General features: G+C 34.0%; 1 protein-coding gene across 4 annotated transcripts in view; it reads right to left on the bottom strand.

The window, feature by feature from the left end:
- Positions 1–18,150, bottom strand: part of LOC128862144 (uncharacterized) — a 188,095-nt gene that overhangs the window by 52,006 nt on the left and 117,939 nt on the right. The window lies entirely within an intron of this gene.

The following is an 18,150-nucleotide window of genomic DNA, read 5'->3' as shown; positions in this document are numbered from 1 at the left end:
TATTTTGGCTGAAGTATTGGGTTTGAGAAAGTGTAGTGCATTCGCTAACAATGGAACACGACACATTCGAATGCGACTTTCTTAGCAATATTTCGAGCATTTTCGGGAGGATAAAGTGGATTTCGTGCGCCGATTGATCACTATTTATGAGACTTGGGTCTATCATCATGGTCCTAAATTAAAACAAGAGGCCAAAGAGTGGTGTGAACCTGGTTCTTTAACTCCGAAACGAGTTCGTGTCCAGAAGTGGAGTGCTGACAAACTGGTAAAGCAATAAGTTCTGAATATCATTGTAACTTTTTTGATCAGCTGAAGGAAAAAAATCGTGAGAAAGGACCCACTTTGCAAAAGAAAAAAATTCTACCTCATCAGGACAACTTGCCATCGTATTACAAATCGTACATATCGCTAAAATCCCTGAATTAAAGTTCGAATTGTTGGAGCATTCATCATATTCACCAGATTTCGCCCCTAGCGACTTCCATCTGTTTCCAGACCTAAAAAATCCATGCGTAGAAAGAGTTTTTCATGAAATGGTGAGCTCGTAACAGCTGTGGAAGCCTATTTTATAGTCCTTTCAGATTCTCACTGCAGGGGTGGAATTCACAAATTGGAATCTCGTTGGAACAAGTGTATCGATGCTCAGGAAGACTATACTAAATAATAGAGTGAATTTCAAGTCATAAAATTGTGTTTTTCTTATCGAACCGCAAACTTATTGAACAACCTAGTATGTGTGTACCAAATTTTCGTGAATTTTATTAAATCGCTATAGATGAAATAAAAACATTTAAGCAAGTTTGCTTTGCTTCTTTTTTAACATTGTACCGTTAAAAGGGATTTTATTAACCGATTTGTCCCATTTTCGGCAGCAACCTGGTATAAGCGTAATATTTGTACGGACGAACGGATTGACATATATCGCTAAAACGGGTTTTCTCATCATTTGGGAAAATGTCCTTATATATTTGGATGCCTCTTTGCTGTTATATTCAACCATTATGTGAGCAAAATAATGGCAGCTTTATGCGAAAATGCGCTCTCATAATTAAAGAGACGAACGTATGCACTTCTATAGTCAGAACAGGCTGCAATAAAGTTTCTAACCCGAGTCACTCTATTAATGCACCAATGATCCAACAACGCCGTAGTTCCTTCGCAAAAGTTGTCCTTATATAAAATTGGCTGAATCTTTTTAAGTCTATGTATGGGATTGCAGTAGAAGCCACATTACTTCTGCACTTGCTTGATAGAGATAACGAAGGTAGAGGTATCGGAAATACTTAATATCATTAGTTGTTGGTTGTATCAATAGTAAGTGGTCCTAGAGGACAGCATTTCTACTAATTTAAGAAATCCTCGTGAGTAATGTGCCTTTTCAGGTATTAACAGCGGCTGTTTACCATGAGATGAGGTGAGTTGAGATTTCCTCATTCAACCGTTTGCAGTAACTCCAAATCACATAGTAAATGAGTATTTTGATATAAAGCTGAGTGAGATACAACTAACTTTTTCTTTTGGTTTTGTGAGAAAAATGATTTTGATGTGCAAAATGCAACCTAACTGGGAATTAATTATTGTATAATAATTAAAATGAATGGTTAAGTGTTAATTGTTTGAGATTATTCGAAAGTTGATCAACCTTTAGTTAATTGAGGCATGGTTGGTTGGTTGGTTTAAGGGTGACCCCGCATCGGAGTGCCACATAGACCGCAAGTTGGGTCCGTTGTGTTGCCCTAGACTCATTATGTTATATGATTTCCCCACCTAACCGAGATTTTTATTGTAGATTTTGGTCAAAGATATTAATTCGTTTCGAGAATTTAATGAGAGATTCGATTTTCAGGTTCAAGAGTACTGAAAGATTGTCAATTGTTGGAGAGCCTAGAAGAGCGAGTCGACTTCTGGCTAGACCGGGACAACTGCACAGCAAATGCCTGCTCGATACTTCCTCATCTTCGTCCTCGCAGTATCTGCACAGGTCGTTTTAAGGAACCCCGAGCCGACGTGCGTGAGTGCCCAAAAGGCAGTGGCCGGTGATAAGAGATATTATATGCCTTAGTTCGTGTTTCGAAAGACTTATAAGGGTTTTTGTCTGTTTCAGATTGTAGGATGGCCAGATTTGTCTGGTCGTAACGCAAGTAGTTTCCACTCGCCACCTCCGATCATAGGCATAAATTGAATAATTTTGTTTTTGACTTACACTAATATATTTGATATTTATACATCGATGTCTATACAATATTTATCTAGTGCGTGTGCGGTCGGTAGGAGTAACGGGGTTGTTCTCCACCCACAGGGGAGAATTCGCCACTAAAATGCCATTGTGGCGCCCATATTAACACTCAGAAACAAACACATACATACATACATGGAATTCCTTTGATTTTCTGTCTGAGGCATATGTGAATGCTTATTATTAGATTTGCAAAAATAGGGAACATGAAAAAAAAAAACTTTATACATAAATTGTAGGAAAAATTGTTAACATTTGCGTAGGCTATAAACCAAAATTTTTTGGCAAGCAATTACGCATTTCTGTGTATTTTGTTGGTATATTAAAATTAAAAAAATAAATAACTGATCTGCTGGGCTGCCATTAGTGCTAGCAATGAATTCCCTACTTTGCAAACATTTTTTGTGCTAAAAACATTTTGCTACGCAACTGGCAAAAATGTGTATATACATGCGGACGCATGCATGCATATGTATGTACGTATGTGTGTACATTTCCACATGTAATAAAAACTTAACTAAATAGCGGCGCTACACACTTTAATATGCAAACATTCATTGATATTCTTTATTCGAAAAATCCTACAAATGCGAATTTCTTCAAGTATAATTTTTAAGTATTAAATTATGATTAATATTGAGTGTACGTGTGCAGAAAAATAAACAGAAATAAGGGCTGCTACGCTGGTTTGTTATGAAATGCACATTTAAATGTGTAAGTGTAGATTTGTGGTACGCAAACGGCAATCGAAATGATGAAAATTATTGCAATTCTACCTGCAGTCTAAAGTGTGTGTGTATTCGTGTGCCTTGGCGAAAAATAATTTAGAATATGTGTGAACGGAATATGTTGGGTCCATCGCTAATAATAATGCGAATTGCTATGCCCGAAAGGAAACGGATTCAGAGGTAAATATATAATTGAATATAAATGTGAATTTCGGGTTAGATACACTGAAAAAATGAGAAATACTCTAATTTTCTACTTGCCTTGTCGATAAGTGGAAAGATTTAGGGAAATGTTGCATGTCTCTTAGCTTGCCTGACGTTTTTAAATAGCTAAGTTGGGTTATGCATCAAAGCAAGAATATTGCGACCTACACCATTTTTGCAATTTCGAAATCATACCTTAAATTTCCGATAAGAAAATATCCCAGGAATTGAAATATGTATTAACTGTACAATTATTTGTATCTGGTTGCCCAGTAATTGGATCTTAAATAGACATCTCTTTGATAAAAGCAGGCAAAAACCAATAGACATTGAAATGCGAGAACGCAAATGGGAGTGGATTGGTCATACACTGCGACCGACATACAAGTATATACTTATAGAATAACAATTCACTGAATCCCACAAAAGATCATGCAGCAGGGGACGTCGTGAAGGATCTTGGCGACGTAGATTTAATGAGGAACTCTAAGAAGTCGACGCATTTCTTAGATCGACCCAAATTAAGACGAAAGCAACTATATATCAAGTATTACATAAGTATACTCGTATAACTGGCACTTAGTTTATTCTTGGGTGTTTGGCCCCCAGGTGACGGGCGTCACCTATAGTTTTAAGACGACTCTGAACAGCACATATTTCTTATCGAGAGCTTTTTCTATTAATAATATTAATAATAATCTTGCCTTTGCTGGACACAATGTTTTGAGATGTACCAACTTACTTCTGATTTGCAAAATTAGCAAACAATCATTAACATTGACAAACATGAAAAAGCGGGACACCTAGAGACTCACGCCAGTCATAACGGGCTTTTGGTCTGTCGGGTAAAAAGCAGCTAAGATGGGCCTCCCTCACAACACATACTGCAACAGTTGTAGACAACCTGAGAAAAAGGAAACGATTTGCCATCTCTTCTATTCTGTTCCCATCTATTCTATCTCCAGTCTCGAACAACTAAGCCAGACAGACGTTAACAACCTAATAATGTTCTTAAACCGCACAGATTTTTTTTTGCAAGGTTGATATTGAAGATGGGAAAAATCGGTCAAAAACCACTCGTAACTTCCACGTAATGGCAACTTTCAAAAAGCCTAATAAAGCAAAATTAATCAAATTATTGTACATACAATTGATAAATTCAAAATAAAAAAAGAAATACGACGAAAGCAAAATTTTGAAAAATGCAATGGGCAAATTTGTCGTATTTGGGCTGAAGAGCAACCCGATGCCATTCAAGAACAGCCATTACATCCATTGAAAAAAAAACAGTTTGGTGTGGCCTATGGGCTGGAGGAATCATTTGTCCATATGTTTTAAAGGCGAGGTTGTCGCCAATGTAACTGTGCATGGTGAACACTTTTGCACCATGACAAACGACGTTTTGATGCCGGAAATTAAAGCCCGTGAAATTGATCTCCACAACATTTGGTACCAACAACACTGCGCTACTTGCGAAACTCCGTGAAACAATAGATTTACTGCTTCGTCATTTCAGTGAGCAATTAATTTCTCGTCTCGGATCAGTGGATTGGCCATCAAGATCGATTGATATCACATCTGTGGTATTTTATTTGTGGAGGTATGTAAAGTCCAAAAAGACGACCGCCGTAGCCAAAAGAGTTGGTGCATGACTACCATTCGGAGTTTAGAGAGAACGTAGGTTCGAATCTCGGTGAAAGACCTAAAAGAAGTAAAAGTTTTTTCTAATCTTCTGCGGTAGGCAATGGCAACCCTCCGAGTGTATTTTTGCCATGAAAAAGCTCCTCATAAAAATATCTGTCGTTCGGCGTCGGTCCCTCCATTTGTAAAACAACATCAAGACGCACGCCAAAATAGGAGAAAAAGCTCGGGCAAACACCCAAAAAGGGTGTATATAGCATATATGTAAAGTTTAAATGCTTGTTGCAAAACCAGCTTCGATTGAGGCATTGTAAGCCAACATTTCTAAAGTTATTTATGAAATACCGAGCGAAGTCCTCCAGCGAGTTATTCAAAACTGGTGTTTACGGATGACCGAATTACAGCCCAGTTGCGGCCTACAGCTGAAGGAGATTATCTTTAAGAAACAAATGTCATGAATGGTTCTATGCATAAATAATTAAGATTGCCCGATCTATTTGAATTTTCGTTGTTTTATTCCAATTTAAAAGTCGATGCCTCTAAATTGATCACCATTCACTATATCTCGGTTGCTTGGAAGCTTCCTATCCCTTTTATATCCGGCATAAATATCATTGAGCCTACTTCTTGTGTGTTAAGTCTAAGTTTCCGCCATTCATCTGATGTTACAAGTTAAGTATAGTTCTCGTTGCCAATAACGTTGATTGTTTTCACAAGTTAACAGCCACCCCAAATGAAATTTGTGCAAAATGCGCGCCGGTATATAAAGTTTGGTCCACACTGAATTTAGCACTTCCTAACTTGTTTGGTATTGGGGCCATAAAAACAGGACAACCGTGATTGCCATATTATCTTTCAGAGCATTCATACATGCAAATTAGTTTCGAAAACTTCAACTTGCATCTCCTTGTGTATTCACACAGGCTGCACGAGTGTGGGCTCGTCAATGGCAGCAAAAATTCCAATTATTGTTACTCATATGCCGTGCAACAAATAGCACCTGCAAACAATGAGCGTCAATTGCAATACGACTGCCTACCAATAATTCCACCGCCACCAATAATAGCATTACCAGGCATGTAAAGGCCTGAGAGCTTAAGTGTGTAAGTATGCGCGCAGTTGAGTGTGCATGCCAGTATGAATGTTCCTACATGAATGAATGAATGGGCGAACAAACGAATGTCTGGTCAAATGAGTGAAATGCCTAAAAGTGGTAATTTGCGGATATCCGTTTTGTTTTCATATCGATGAACGTGCCTGGAGCGTAAAATGTGCAAATATTCATAGCAAATGGCTGGTTTGAATATATGTTGGCTGCTGCCAATACGTTCGTTTAAGTAAAAGCGTGAAGTTGACTCGGCAACACCTTGTACGAGCGCGGCTACCGCAAATATGCGGACAGACACAAGTACATATAAGCTCAAATATAGGTATGTAGCTAGCCTCGCCTTTACATTTACTCCCATTTCAGCATCTCATGCTATTTGAGGTATGAACACGTGCGCGTTCATATACCAACAGGCATTAAAGGATCATGGTAGTTTGTGGCAACAGCAATGAGGGTGATGTGTTTGTGGTTTGATGGACGAGCCTACGTGTGTATATTTTAATGCATGACTATTGGCGTAGCCGGGCAACATCAGCCTAGTGGCCTCAACGGCTTTTCAACCTTTCATTCTCATTTAATTTTTCTGCTTCTATAATTTTTTGTTGTTGTCGTTTTCTCCTACCCACATTGCGCAAGCAGTTTGAGTCCCTAAGTAAACATAAAACATGTTTATTGTGCATGGGTTTGTGTATGTGCGTGAGTGTTATGTTATGTATGTGTGTGAGTGTAAGCTTGCGTGCCTTTTAGGTGTAAAATAATCAAAACTACCAGCACTTTTCTTCTATACTTCGATTGCTTGCTCGCATAAACACACATACCCTCGAGTATGCACGCATGCACTCATATACACACACATACATATGTATGCGCTATGTTTTGTATTAACGGAAATTAATATTGATTGATGTGAAATTCAGTTAACGACCACAGCTACGCACCTACCAACATCATATCCTCAAGCTTAAATAAATGCCGATACCAGCACTGATACTCTGTATCAAATACCATTAATTTCCCGCTTTCATTGTTTTAATGGGCAAAAGTTAAGTATACAAAGATGAGGCATTCAATCTCCACCTGTCACTTTAGTTAGTCGTAATAAAACGCGCTTGGGTGAATATGTGCGAACATCTATGTCTCTGTATGTATGTATAAACAACCACATCCCATTCACCATCTACTCCAATTTTCTGACCTGTTAACCCTGCGTTGGTTTGACCATTGAACTATACCTATACATATGTATATACGAGTATGTGTACATACATATGTGTGTATTATTGTTCATGGGAGCTTTGTTGCATTGGACATTGGGATGGAAAGTTTTTCACGTTCACGTGTTCTTACCCTCGTTATTATTGGGTTATAATTTTTCAAGTGTTAAGATTTGTTGTGTCAGACCATATTGTTTTTATTACACCTGTTGTTGTTTTTATTATTGTGTTAGGGATACCCATATAATGCTTTATCCATGATTCATGATAGCTATAATAGATTCTCCTGCATTTAAGGAGCAGCTGGTTAAAGTTTTTTTGTTCGTAATAAAAGTGATTTGTTGTTGCATTGTGGCACCTTTGCTGACTAATCAAGGATTAAAGAGGTTAGTGTTTTATTTAATGCGGCAACAAGTGATCTATTACAATAGCGGTAAGCAGTTAAATAGCGGAAAAATTTTGCATTGAACTTAAAGAAAAGTTGCACAATGAGAATTAATGTGAACTTTTCCTAGGAGAAATATGGGAAAATGCTCTGCTGCATGTACTTGGGCCCAAATCCTTGAATAATTGGATTTGTTTTTTCAGTTACAGATTGTTTTAGTTACATATTACTTTTCCAAGAAGATTTTTTGCATCGGACGAAATAGTAACCCTACACCTCAGAAACATATCCAGTTATGATAGAATAAGAGATGATAAGAATAGAGATCAGCAAATCTCAGTTTTTTAACTAAAGATACAAATTTTGCCTTTTATATGTTTAATTGGCACGCATGTAAGGGGTGCGTTTTATGTTGTCATACTAATGGATAGCCTTACAGTTTTACTTCTGTTCTGAAAGTAGTATTGCCTTGATGAGAAGCTTCTTCATAAAAGAAATGTGTACCACATTTGCCTGCCAAAGAGCAACTGCTATTAAAAAACTACTTTCCCATAATTAATTTTTTAATGGAGGCTTCTAACTAGAAATAAACAAATGGTAGTCACCCACTTGGTCATGGCCGTCGCCCAGTAAGATCGGGTAAGTTATGTGAAAATGGGATAACTGGTGACTAGTAAAAACCAAATGGACTGTTTTCACTAGATTTTTGCTTTAAGTAATATATTTCAATGACGAAATTCGCATGCAATTTTTATTGTATTAGTGGCCATAAACTCTCTTTCAGAGCGCAGTTTATTCTACTTATTTTACTTTCTTTGTTTAGCAGAAAATGTTACGTCACATCGTCACATTAGAAATGTAAGCCTATGATATTTTCCAAGATAATTTTAGGCTGAGCGAAAGAAGCGCAATTAAAATTTTCATGGTGGAATTCTTATGAATCCTAGCCATAACCTAGCCATAACCAAAAACCTAATTCTCCCTAGTTTTTGGCATCTTTTGTGTACATCTTTTGTGTACATATCTAAGAAATATAAACTTAAAAACAAGTACTGTGTAATATTTTCAGCTGACATTGGTTTTTTCTTATTTTTGTTTTGGTTTTTTTATTAAATCGAAAGTAACCCAAGATATAATGACTCCTAGACTATAGTAAGTCTTGCTGTTCATAAGAAAGTTCAGACACTAAGAGTGTTTTCATTCACTCCATTCTTGGAATGCCTTATTTAAACACGTCTCTAAATTCAACAGAGGAAGTTTCGGAAGCCTACAGAAACAAAATTCTGTTCTTATTTTAGATTATTTCGCTGTCAATTTTTATGCGTATCTGCTATATATATTTCAAACGAATTATAACAATAGTTCTAACTAATTTTGTTTAATTATTTGTATTTATCTGAGCTTTGAGCTGCGAGTTTGAACAAAATTTGATTAACAATGCAGATAAAAGCCGCTGCTTTGCTTTTAATAGCTCTTAATATTTAAACTTTTGCTTTGATTTTAATTTTCTATTTCTACGTTTTTCTTTCATTTCGGCTGCTTCTTAAGGATTTTTTTACAATTCCTTTATTATTTTTTTCAATGGAGAAACACGTACTATTCCAAACTCCTTGCATATTTGCGCTGTAGTGGAATATTTATCTCGCATAATTGAAAAAGAATTTTTGTGGTGTGCGCAAAAGTAATATAATAAACCGCGTCGATAGAGAAAAGAAGTAGGGAGAAAAAAATGCATAAGAAGTTGGAAATAAGAAAAATTAAGGAAAGCAAAAGTAAAGTAGAAAAAACTGCATTTTAAATTATGTTATGCTGCATTTTTCACTCATTAATTTCTCACATTCTAACATTCAGTACTTAGTTTTTGAACAGTTCTTTGCTGAAATCCAATGCTTATCCCACTATTTAAGTATGGCTTATGAGAAGTGCTTGCTGGAATTTAACTCAGAAAATGGTACAGAAAAACCAAGAAAATGTTATTTAGTAACTCCTTAACAAAGTTATTACTATTTTCATTGATTTATTTATGTACTGCATTAATGACTTAGCTATTTTAAGATTGCTTCTTAGTTTCTCTCTCGCTTGCAGCTTCTTCCATTCTGTCTATTTAAAACTTTTGCCAACAAATATCAATGAAATCCCTCATCGACACACTCCCACCTCTGTATCGACATTATTGCTAATGCCGTATTGACGTAAGTGTATCACAATTTTTTTAACGTTATGTATTCACGAAATGAAGCTAAAGTTAAATATTAGCTAATAGCCAACCGCCAGAAAATAGTCCAACACATATAATTACAAAAAAAAAAGAAGAAAAAAAAAAACACATATAAATGGATGCATATATACAAATATTAAGTATATGATTCCCCTGCATGCCACACATGCTACTTTTGATGTATGTGTATTGTATTGTTGATGCTAATTTTAGTCACCCAAGTAAAATGTTACTCATCCGCCAATGTATATGTGACCACTTGGCTTTGGTTGACGTTATTTTCATGTCTGCTTCGTGTTGATGCTTCAGTTTGGCAATTGTTTTTTTGTTTTGCCGAATTTCCACTTTTCATGTGTGTATTTTCTTTGGAATTTTATTTACTTATCATTCTTTTTGAATTTTTGTACATACATACATATTTATGTGCAAGAAATTGAAAAAAGTCTCTAGATTTTAATGCATTTGTCGCCTTTGCTCATAATTAATTGGGTCAAGTCTCCTATTTTGGGGCATTTTGTTCTACATTCGTGGAAAGATTTATTGTTTCGAACTCATTCGCTTTGGTTTCTAGGAATTTAGAAACAGTTCCATGCCCACATTTTTGTAATGCATATTTTTTTAGCATGCAAAAAATTATGAAATTATACAATATATTTGTGGATTAAATGTATGTACCTATATGAATGCATGTTGTATATATTGCATAGACCTGATTTTACTACAGTTTTTTGTAAAGTATTGTCATAGCAAAATTAGCAGAAAAAATTCGTATATGGTTTTTGATCTACTAGGGTAAAAGTTAAAATAAATATATGCTTCATATAAACACAAATGAAAGGTTTCGCGGCACTTTATGTAGAACTAAATGATTTCACTTTTTTGAAATCTTATACTTCTTACCTTTAGGCAGTTTATGAATTGTAAGTTAGACATTGAATTTTATAAAATGTCACGCAATTTTTAAGACATCAGAAACCCAATACCATCTAGCGGCTCACCGAAATATTCCGACTTGCTTAAGATATACTCTGAATATGAGCCAGGGTCACTTTTCGTTCTAAATAGCAAATATATTTGAAATATAACTAAAACGGAAATAAAAAGCTGCCAAAATTGTTTCAGATGTTTCGGAGTATCTTTTCTGATATTTGGTCAGTTATTTCACTCAGAACGGTGAAAGGAAATTTAGGGTTAAAGTTTTCATAACTAAACAAGTCACTTTAACTTGTACATCTTTTGTGTAGAACACAGTTATACCGCAGTATCTAAACTTTTCTTTGCGTGTCAAAGTTTCTAAAGTTTAGTCACACAATTTTTTTATTATTTGTGTTTAAGTGATCCACGCATTTTGTACACCGTCAAGGAGAATTATTCGATATCGAAAATTTTGGTACTGAGTTTTAAAGTGAGTTAACTTCAGCTCGGTCTAAAATAAGTAAATTTAATTCGGAAACAAATTTTTAAGAAGTATTTCTAGGAAACTTTGTTTTGTCTTTATTGAAAGACTGATTTGTTTTTTATTTTTGCCATTATTTATACTTTTTATAATTTTTTTTTAGTATAATATAAAAAAATTTTGTTTGGAAAAAATGTTTAGGTAACAGTTTTAAGAAATATATGTTTTGTCATTTTTGAATAACAATTTTTTCTTTTATTTTTGCAATTAAAAGCACTTTTTTTGAAAACTGTGCTGATAGGTTAATTGAATGAGCTGTTTTTGTTGCTCACCGAACTGTGTTGCTTCACCAAAAGGATCGAATGCAATTAAATGGATGGCATCAGGACAAATTTTTAAAATAGGTTTTGAGATGTGATGTAGAGGGCGAATCTACGATATTTCTCTATTTGCCGTGATTGGCAAATGTTCAGCTAACACTTTTCAGATGCTTCAGATCTACACGAATGCAAGAATTTTTACCTAAAACCAAGTAGCTTAAAAGAAAAAAGGATGCTTCGGAGCCGCTTTATCTAACTGAATTTTAATCTATAGAACTTTTGACTTGCAAAAGCGCAAAAGCATCTGGTTAGTATTACCCAAGTGTACTCGGTAGTTTTAGTGTAAATAATTTCAAAACGAGCCGCATACTTCTTTATAAGTATAATTATATAGTAGATTATTTCCCAAACAAGTCTAAGAAAGTTTTGTTCTCAATTCTTAAAATAAAATATAAAAATAAAAAATAAAATAAATTTCACTTTTTCTACTACAATACGAGGACACGTATAAAAGTTTCTAATAAAGGCAGGTTGATTGAAATCTAATAAAACAAGCTGTGTGGAGGTATTAGCGATATTTTTTGTTATTGAGACACATTTATGTCGCTAAATCCAATTTTCCATGATTCTGCTGCAAAAAACCAGTTAAGCTTGGAGCAATAGTCTATCTAACTGGCCATCAGTGGTTGAGTAATAAACCACAGTTTTAACAGACGCCGTCAAATTGACATAAGCGCCAGCAAGGATCCGTATTTATTCGAAACGCCTATGCTAATAAGAATAATCTTAGAAACAATATTAGTTTTGTTGAAATTCCTTTAAATAAGTTTCAAGATCCCGCTGGTGGCTTTAGTTACGGGAAGTGCTGCTCTTTTGCCGATGAACTAAATGGGCAACATACACATGGTCAATATTGTATTTATTGGTTTGAGTATTCAAATAGTTAGAAAATTCTTCTGAAGAGTTTACAATTTTACTTTAAAAGTAAATAAAAAGTATACTTGAACTTTTTATGGAAAACTTAATACTCTACTGGTTACTAAGATTTATAAGAAACATCAAACTGCACATCTACGAAAAATATGATAATTCATATCATAATTCATTCAGAGTATAGAAAAATAGTAAACTTTACGTAAAATTCTGTCTTGAGTTTGATTTTTTTTTCATATCCGGGCAACTATTTACGTTTTTCATCCTTTGTTATTTCAATATTTTGGAGAGTTTATTGATGAGAAACTGTAAATTCTTGACCTCAATTCAAAATCTCTCTATCTCTTTCTCTTATACCACTAGTGTGGCTAGCAATCTGCTTCTTAAAACGAGTCTAATTTATTACATTTTCGAGGTGGAGTTATGTTGGAGAGATCTATTAAGGGGAAACCTAGTAACCATTGAAAAGTAGCTCAGACAAACGTGAACAGCCATGCGTACATGACCCATGCCATCAATGAAGATTCTGCTATAACACGCTCCTCTTCACATTCATATTCAATTCCAATGGAGGAACACTATCCTAAGAACAACCAAAACCATCATTGGCTCGGACGTTCTTCAAAATCGCAGGAAGTTTGATATTCTTGCTGAACTAGCCCCAGATATCTCAATGCAATCGGACATGATGCTACCGATATTCAATTTAGTTAAGCCACTCAAGACTGAACTGGGCAATGAAAAGACTTGGGCAGGATTATTTAAAACCTTCGACATAATGCAAAATATGCTAACATGGCACAGAGGACACGGACTGCGAACAAATCGGCAAATTAACAAGGAAAGAGGCGACCTCTCCATTATTGGCCTAGATTTATTTTGAGGCCGAAGAAAGGGTAACTTCTGTAACTTATCCTCGTTTACGCAAGAAGTAGAAAAAATACAAAGACGTTTAACGTAACCAAAGTAAATGATAGATAGTTTTAACGTAAATCGATTTAAAGATTACATTATAGAATTAAATAAGAATAATTTTAGAATCATCACAGGAATTCCAACTGCGCATTGCAGATTGAATTATCATCTTACTAATCTGGGATTATACTCCAATGACACTTGCAGGTAGGGAGGAATGATGATGACTAAGCGGCATAAAAACCTGGTTAAACATATTTGATCATAAAAGGAAATAAAATTCAATTAAATAGGACAAATGCTAAAATGTATTAGAAAAGTTGCACTCAGAGAAATACTCTGAGTTCAATGAAGGAGGCACAATAGACTTTTTAGGTCGCGGTGCTCAATCCTGCCCTAATAATAATAAAAGACATGCGGGAAATTTACAAAAACTTATTAGAACTTCTGGAGATATGGAAGGAAATTCTGAATATTGAATTAGAAAATTCACTAAAAATAATACGATTTTTGACCGGCTTCGAATTTCCGCTTTATCAGATCGTACCTAGAAGTTTTCTAACAAATTTGACTAAAAAGTTTAAAATTAAATGGAAATTTTTTGAAACTTGCTAAATTTTTGAGAATTTTGCACAAAGTTTGGAAGTTTGACTTTAAATTATATTTTAAAAAGATGACTTATATATTTATAAAATTTTAGCATGAAAAATATTGCGAGTATTGTATGAAGATGATGTGACTTAATTATGTGGGCACCAGTGCATATACCTATTTACAACATACGTCCATACTGGTAAAAAAATTTCAAGTGCTCCGAATTGTATAATAGTAATATTGATACATGAAATTTCATAAAAATAATACTGTGAGCCTGCAACCAAGGGTATTTGCTACATGACTTCTTTGTGTTTTAAAAATTCAAGTTTTTTTTTTAAACTTATTTCCAAATTCCTTTTTATATACATTGCAAATACCGTAAGAAGCTGAAATCGTTATTTTTGGAGATCATTAACTATGCATTTTTTTTAAGTTGTTTTTTAGTCGGCTTGTATAGCTAAAATGGAATTTCATTTGACTTGCGAGCATCCATAAGAATGCTACAATATTTTGGCACAGTTTTTCGCTTCGAAATACTTTTTGTGTTAAATATTAGTTGACAAATTTTATGCTCATATTCTCTCTATTATAAATACTTATGTGCATATATGCATGTAAGTATGCATAGATGGAAATGATTTGTGTGCTCATATTATATTTCCCCAACTACCTACTAAAAATATTGATAATTTTGACGACAACAAACAAGCATCCGCTGCTAAAGAGATATAATTTTTGAATAACAGATTTTTATATGGTGCGGTTGATGGTGGTGGTGGTAGGAATTGTATAAATCTAGTTCTTTTATATGCCTTTACAAACATTAATGTATGTTCATATGACTTTTTCTTAATATGTGAAATGAGCGAAATAAATAAATTTTCAGAAGTGGAACGTCGAAAAAGATGAGCTGCACGTCACCACACAGTACCAATCAGGGGATAGCTGCGAGCGAGTGGCGAAGGTGAAGCAGGAGATGCACGCGAGGAAACGACGGCACAGATTTGTGGGCCGGGCGCATCTTACTTATAGTTAAATGGATGTCTCATGATTGAAGAGGGAATATAATTTTAAATGCTCTATTTTTTCATATTACTTTAGGGGAGTTTTTTTTTTTGATTATAACAAGCAATTTTTTTTATTTTTTAACTATTTTTAATGCAATTTTATTTTATATTTTTTTATAATTATTTGCTTATTGCTGCAATTTAATATTTATTTTGCATGTAGTTATGTATTGATAATACTTATATGCTTATGTACACAGCGATTTGTATGTAGAACATGAAACACGTGCAGTATGCAAACATATGTACACATTTTTTTGCTTTAGGAAAAATTACCGTCCATATTTTTATAATTTTGATTGATTAATTGCCACTGTGAAACCATTTTTTCTCACTAAAAGTTTTAACTTTGTTGTTAAAAATTACTGTTTTGCTAAATTTATGTATTTTTTTTAAATAAATTTAAAGTTTTTTGATTTTTTTGCTTTCTGTTTGTTTTTCTTGTTTTTGTTGTTTCTTTTTTTAAGTGTAATAAATTTCTGCACAAGCTCCTCTATTTAAAGTGCAACAGGGGTAATAACTCAAAAAATAAGCACAATATTTATAAACTTTTTCTCTAAAAATATACAAAAAATTTAATTTAAAATAAACTTTAACTATAAATTCATGAAAAATATGATTAATATTCAACTAAGTCTTTAATATAACAAAAACTGGTGTAGAGTAGTGTAGAGATAGTAATAGTATATAAAGTAGAGATTGTACACGTTACCACAAATCACAAATTCTTTTGATAACTGAATTTTGGCTATTGAATTTGCAATCCAAAATGATTTTGCTCGTCGAATTTTTTCAGCTTTTCAGCAAATTCATGTATGTGTGTGAATGAAATTTACTGCTTTCTGTGGTTGCGTGAGTTTCAGAGAAAAATTCCTTTGACTTTATTTATCTTTCTTGATTAAATTCTTTTTTTTTCTTGTTTGTGATTTATTCGAATGGTATTAGTTTAGGTTTTGTTATTTCGTTTATGCGCTTTAATTGGTTATTTGTTGTTATGTATTTCCAAAAATTTATGAATTAATAAATCTATTTTCCATTAAGTTGTGAAAAAATGAGAATAAAAATTCATTTAAATATTTCGTTGCTAATATATGTATATATGTACGAATTGCTAAACTGCGGTTGTTCTTGCAGCGGCGATGCACTTAGCGCGCGCGGCTCGATTTTTGGTCGAATTTCGTTAAAATTGTCGTATCGAATTGAGGTGGCGAATCGTTGTGAGTTGAGGCAAATCTTCTATCGTGCGCCGCATCGAAATTAGATGTTCAAAATTTTCATGTTGCATATGTAGTGGTTGTGATCGTACACCACAACTACTGTATGTGTTCACGTTGAGTTTGAGTATCTTGTAGATACACGCGAATTGAGTATTTTGCATATAGGTATGTAATAGACAGCAGCAGATTGTGTGTGACTAGAAATTATAGCAGCTGCAGATGTGTCGAAGAAATAACAGACAGATTAGTAGAGCCCCAAGTGGAAATAGTGACTAATGTTCTGCTTAGACAATAAAAAATTAATAAAAAAATAAAAATAATTTTATAAAGAAAAGTTTTGTTTAGCATTATTTAACTCTATTTATTTAGCATTTTAATAAAGTTGTTTAGATTGCAGTTCTGAGGCAATTGAACAGTACTTAACCAGAGGTTGTCTATGTAATATGTAGTTGTCTCAATCTCCGGTTTGTAACTGTTTAATAGCTAACTTCGATTTAAGCTTAACGGAGGCATAAAGGCTGCAGGTTAGTTGCCAACCGAACACAAAAATAGACAACTGATAAAAGTGAATTATATTTAAAGGTTTTTAATGAGTATTATTTAAAACAATTAAATGATTTTAGAACTGCTCTTTATTCTCTGATAAAATTTGACACCAATAACCAAAATTACCTTTTTAGATAAATTGCTACATCCGAATCCAGACATTCGAATTCGCTAAATTCCTAATAAGTTTAAAGATAAAGAATTTGCCTGAGATGTTCAATTCAAAATTTTGCATATTTACACTTTACACCCGTTTTGGTTGGTTGGCCGTGCTCCTCCTCCTATTTGTGCCGTTCGTCTTGATGTTTTTCCACAATGGCGATTTCAAACGGCAGATATATGAAAATAGCTTTTTTGAAAGGAGCTTTTTTATGGCAGAAATACACTCGATATTAGAAAAAAACTTTCCTCTCAAAGGTGAGTGATGTTTATTCGCTACTTAAGCAACTTTATTTCATGCTTCTAAGTTACGGTTTTTAAAAGAAGATGTCTCATAATGTCAAATAACCTAAAATATTAGTTTGGGGGAAAAAAATCCACCATTTTTTTTCGGTAGATGGCTTAAGTGATCGATATCTCATAAAGTATCGATCAAACAATTTAAAGTTTATGCTCGTTGTCAGGGTGACATTTCACATTAGAAATATTCGTTTCCTATGTTTTGTTTGTTCTAATCAGTTGTGAGTTAAAGGGTGTTAACAATGGAAGTCAACAAAGAGAAAATTTAGTACATTTTTCAGTTTTTCTTTGATAAAGGCAAAAATGCAGCCTGGCCGCTAAAATTGCGAATGATGTCTATGGTGCCGAGACTGTAACGTGCACTTTTGATTTTGTTGATTGCGTTCATGCATTTTCAATGTTAAAAAAACGTCGATAATGTTGAAAAGTTCGATAAGAAATAATTGAATTAGACCGGCATGTTAATAGTCGTCGCATCGCCAATGAAACAGTTTTAAACCATTTGCGCAAAAATACTATGCAAAACTAACGGATTCCTTTTCCACCAAACTAATATAACCAAAAGCTGTATTTAATATTTTGAATACTTTGAAAGTTTTGTATGGCTCTTGGTGCAAATTTCATGATACATCAAAACCAAATTTTTTAGAACAATTACAACTTTAACATAATCAAAACAAAAATCAGCTAAAGTTCCGCTATCAATGCCATAATGAGCGACTGAGTCAGATAGTAGTTAATCAGTAATAAAACGGGTGGATTGATCACCATAAAAAGTAAAATTGTGCTTATGGTCGTTTTTTTCTCAACTATTGGCATTAAGAAATTGTCTAGAGAAAATTTCCCAACATATCATTCTGCTTGATATGAAAGTAATAGGATTAACATGAACTTACTATATGCGAAATTCCTGGTTTGGCTGCGCGCCTACATATAAGAATGGATTTCGCACTAATTTTCAGAAGT

The sequence above is a fragment of the Anastrepha ludens genome, chromosome 4 (genome assembly GCF_028408465.1).
Source record: "Anastrepha ludens isolate Willacy chromosome 4, idAnaLude1.1, whole genome shotgun sequence".
NCBI classification, from domain to species: Eukaryota; Metazoa; Arthropoda; class Insecta; order Diptera; family Tephritidae; genus Anastrepha; species Anastrepha ludens.
Note: the sequence above shows the minus strand (reverse complement) of the source record. Positions and strands in the feature narration are given on the sequence as shown.